Genomic DNA, 5,000 nt, shown 5'->3' with positions numbered 1-5,000 from the left:
ACTGCTACGCCGTATTTTCACCAAACGATTAGAAAGAAACAATTACAGGGGGAAAATGGTGATACTTTTTATGTAAATGTTTGTGGAGAACCAAATTAGGAAAACTCCAAGGAAGTAAAATCGAGAAAAGTTTGGATATTATATAATTTGAAAAACATTGTTTTATGCTATTCTATAAAATTACGAGCTATGGAATCCGTAGACTTTAATTTCAGCCAAAGCCTAAAGGTATTTCAATTTTGAAGACAAAATCTATAGTTACTTTAAAGACGTGGAAATAAACAAGTTTAAATCAAGTGGTAACAATTACATGAACCGAACAAACAACAGCCAGTGCTAGTTTAAGAAATAGCCGTGCTTGGTCTCTGTTTGAATTCAACATCATTTGTCTCCTTTAGTAAACAAATGACGAATATGCATTAAACAACAACACAATAAAAAAATATTTATATCATTAGCATTTTTCAAAGCTTAAGTGTTCTTTGTATGACATTGAAATGATATTGGATAAGGAACACCCTCCCACAGACTTCCACTGGTTCTCAAAGAAAAGCAAGTTGCAGAGGAGGATGGAGTTTCATTTCCAAACACACTAAAGTTATTTGAAATTATAATTAACATCTTTGAAAACTGTTATTGATGCTGTGACGAGCTGAGAGAGGGTTGTGAACTCAAAGGCAGGGTGCAATCAACTGAGTTATATTGTTATAGAACACACTCCTTTATATACAAAACCTCAAGGCAACAGGACATAACAAGTTAATAAGACAGACAATGTTACAGAGGAAACAGCAGACATGAATTTTCATGTTCGTTTAGTGCGAGGGAAGAGCGAACATACAAGCATAATATATGCAAAAGGAATTATGTAAAATTTTCTGACACACGGTTGGTACATGGCTCCCCCCCTAAAACTGACATACTGTATATGTTAAATAGGGCGCCCTGATCTGGAGAGGCGAACTGTAGGCGGGTCATCTGGCAGAAGATAAGCAGGTTTTAGACGATCAATGGAGACCCAGTCTTCTTTGCCCGCAATGTTTAGTAGGGATGCTTTCGGACTGCGTTGGATCACAAGGAAAGGGCCCGTGTAAGGGGGCGTTAGTGGTGGCTTGCTAGTGTCGTTGCGCAGGAAGACGTGCGTTGCAGAGTGCAAGTCCGTTGGTATGTGATGCTTCGCTGGGGGTTTGTAAGTCTGGCGGCACGGAGTAAATTTTCCTACGACGTGACGTATGCGCTGGATATCGTCGGAGGAGGTTGTAGAAGGAAAAAATTTGGCAGGGACGACCAACGGGTCGCCATACACCATTTTAGCTGCCGAGACGTCGAGGGCGTCTTTAAGAGTGGTCCTTAGTCCCAGGAGGACCCAGGGAAGGTGAGTAAACCAGTTGCAATCCTTGCAGCGGGACATCAAAGCTGCTTTGAGGGTGCGATGAAAACGTTCAACCATTCCATTGGCAGCGGGGTTGTAGGCCGTTGTCTGATGTAGGGTGATGCCCAGGAGACTCGCTAATGACGTCCACAATTGAGAGGTGAAAGTGGTTCCCCTGTCGGAAGTAATATGCTCAGGGATACCGAATCTTGAAATCAATCCAGAGAGTAAGGCAGATGTACATGAGGCGGACGTTGCAGTTTCCATGGGAATGGCTTCAGGCCAACCAGTGGAGCGGTCGATGACGGTAAACAGGTAACGATGTCCTTGTGATGTTGGTAGGGGGCCTACAACATCGACGTGAATGTGTGCGAAACGACGCTGAGGTTGAGGAAAGGTGCCCACTCCTGAATCCGTGTGTCGATGTACTTTGGAAGTTTGGCAAGCAGTACAGGCGCGGACCCAATCCTTAGCATCCTTAGAAATGCCGTGCCAAATGAACTTTGCCTTCAGCAGCTGTGCAGTAGAAGGGCACGAGGGATGTGAAAGGCCGTGAAAGAAATCAAACACCTGTCGGCGCATGGGAACAGGAATCCAAGATCGTGGTCTACCAGTACTGACGTCACAGAGGAGGGTGGTGTTGGAGTCTTCGAGGGGAAAATCTTCCCAACGGAGGGACATGCAGAATTTCCTACAAGCTTGATACTCTGGATCCTGTCGTTGGGCTTCAGCCAGGGTGTTGTAATCCAATCCCAGTTGAACGGCAGCAAACGTGTTTCGTGACAGGGCATCGGCAAAGGGATTAATTTTCCCAGGGACGTATTGGAGGGTGCAATTGTATTCAGCCACGGCGGAGAGATGTCGGCGTTGACGGGCGGACCAGGCGTCAGACTGTCAAGTGAAGGCTTGCACCAGAGGCATGTGGTCTGTGCGAATGACGAAGGGCGTACCTTCTAAGAAATGGCGAAAGTGACGGACAGCCAAGTACACCGCCAGCAATTCTCGATCGAAGGTAGAATAACCCGATTCTGCCTTGGACAGTTTTCTGCTGAAGAAGGCCAATGGGCGGGGCGAGCCTTTGACCACCTGCTCGAGTACTGCACCAATAGCGACGTTGCTGGCATCGGTGGAGAGAAGGAGAGGGGCGTGTGGGATAGGAAAAGTGAGAGCCGCAGCAGTTGATAGGGCCTTCTTTGCATTGCAAAAGGCTGCTTCTTGAAGGGGACCCAACTTCAGGTCCTTTGGCTTGCCGTTGAGGGAGGCGTAGAGGGGAGCAAGAGTGGCGGCAATGGCTGGCAGAAAACGGTGATAATAGTTGATCATGCCCAAGAACTCCTGCAGAGCTTTGACGGTCGAGGGCGCGGGGAAATTCTGAACGGCTGCTACCTTCTCAGGGAGGGGATGGACTCCTTCAGGAGTGATACGGTGCCCTAAGAACGACACTTCGTTGGTGCCAAAGATACACTTGTCGTACCGGACTACAAGGCCATTTTGTTGCAGGCGGTCGAGCACGATGCGCAGGTGACGGAGGTGTTCCTCTTTTGAGGAGGAAAACACAAGTATGTAGTCCACATAACATACACAGAAAGGGAGGTCCCCTAAGATGCCATCCATGAGACGTTGAAACGTTGCCCCAGCATTACGAAGGCCAAAACAGGAGTAATTGAAGGTGTATGTGCCAAACGGAGTGGTGAGGGCACTCTTGGGGATGTCTTCTGGGTTCATAGGCACCTGATAATACCCCTTCAGGAGGTCGAGCGTAGAGAAAACCTTCGCTTTGTGCAGGTAGGAGGTCACATCGGCAATGTTTGGGAGGGGGTAGTGATCCGGTTCTGTTTCATGTTCAGGCGCCTGTAATCCCCGCACGGACAGAGGGAGCCGTCTTTCTTCAGAACGATGTGTAAGGGTGACGACCATGGGCTGGAGGCCTTTTGGCAAAGGCACATTTTCTCCATTTCGGCGAACGTCTGTTTGGCGGCTGCCAATCGTTCCGGTGCCAGACGTCTGAATTTTGCGAAGACTGGGGGTCCCGTCGTCTTGATATGGGGATAAATACCGTGCTTGGCAGGAACCGTGGGCGTTTGGCGAAGTTCTGGACGGAAAACTTCCGGGTACGACGTGAGGAGGTGGGCGTAGGCATCCGTGGGTGCGCTGATGTGGAAAGCGAGGTTAGAGGGGGCGTGTTGAAGAGGTGTCGACAAGTAAGAGTCTGCGTTGACCAATCGTCGGTGGGCGACATCAACCAGAAGGTGGAAATGAGAGAGGAAATCCGCACCGAGGATTGGCATTGTGACGTCAGCAACGAGAAACTTCCAATTGAATTTACCGTTTCCGAACGATAATGTGAGGTTCTCGTAACCGTAGGTGGGTATCGCAGATTCGTTGGCAGCTACCAAGCGGACGTCAGCAGATGTAGACAGACTACGTCGTGCCTTGAAGAGTTTCCTTGGCAAAAGAGAACGACAAGCACCTGTGTCTACCAATAATCGCACGCCCGTTCCTGCATCGTGTAAAAAGAAAAGATTTGAAACATGGGAGGCCACCGCCAGAAGCGATGGCCTACTTACAGGTTTTTTGGCCACTGACAATCTTTGGCACATTTCTTCAAGGTTGCCCTGAATCTGAAGTGGTAGTAGCAAAACTGCGGTGGATGGGAGGTAGTAAGTGGCTGTAGAAGTCGTTTGTTGGGGCGCGAGTGATTGGTGGGTGGTGGGCGGCTTTGTCGCCGCTTCGGCACGTCACGGGGTAGGCGTGTATGTCCTACGGCATTCATGTCAGCTTCGGTTGACATTGAATAGGCATCCTCGTCGTCAGCGGTGGAGTCGTTGATGGAGGTCTTGAAGTGGCTGTCCATAAGGGCGTCGTCTTTGGTCATCAAGTCCTTTATGGGTAAACTATCGACATTGGGTATGGCACCGCTTACAGGTTCGGGTAAACGGTGTATCCAAAGGGCACGAAGTAGGTTCACCTCACGAGGAGAGCCGTCAGCGGTAGGTTGAAGGCGAGCGATACTGGTCATTTCCCTGAGGGCAAGCGAAGCCCTTTGGTCCCCCAACGGTTGTTGCGAGAGCTGAAAAAGCTTTGCTATACGGGCGGCTGGCGACGCCGAGTACTGCTGCAGAAGGTATGTTTTGAGGGCGTCATACGCTTTTGGGATGTCTCCTTGTTCACAAAGCCAGTCGGATATTTCTGGGAAGGTGTCCTCGGATATCGCCGCGAGAACATAATCCACTTTGGTGGTTGAGCGAGTCACACCCCTGATACGAAAGTGGACTTCTGCGAGTTGAAACCAAGCAGACGCTTCTTCGCTGGCGACCGGTGAAAGTTTCAATGGGGCGGCCGCAGCGCCAACTGCTGTAGTAGAGTCTGTCTCCGTCATAGTACCAACGATGGAGGGGCAAGGGAGGTGGGGGTGGAAGGCAGTGAGAGCGAGTCGACTTCCGGGGTCACCAATGTGACAAGCCAATAGAGGGTTGTGAACTCAAAGGCAGGATGCAATCAACTGAGTTATATTGTTATAGAACACACTCCTTTATATACAAAACCTCAAGGCAACAGGACATAACAAGTTAACAAGACAGACAATGTTACAGAGGAGACAGCAGCCATGAATTTTCATGTTCGTTTA

This window comes from Palaemon carinicauda, chromosome 17 (assembly GCF_036898095.1).
Source record: "Palaemon carinicauda isolate YSFRI2023 chromosome 17, ASM3689809v2, whole genome shotgun sequence".
Taxonomy (NCBI): Eukaryota; Metazoa; Arthropoda; class Malacostraca; order Decapoda; family Palaemonidae; genus Palaemon; species Palaemon carinicauda.
The sequence above is the reverse complement of the archived record's forward strand: the minus strand, read 5'-3'. Positions refer to the sequence as shown.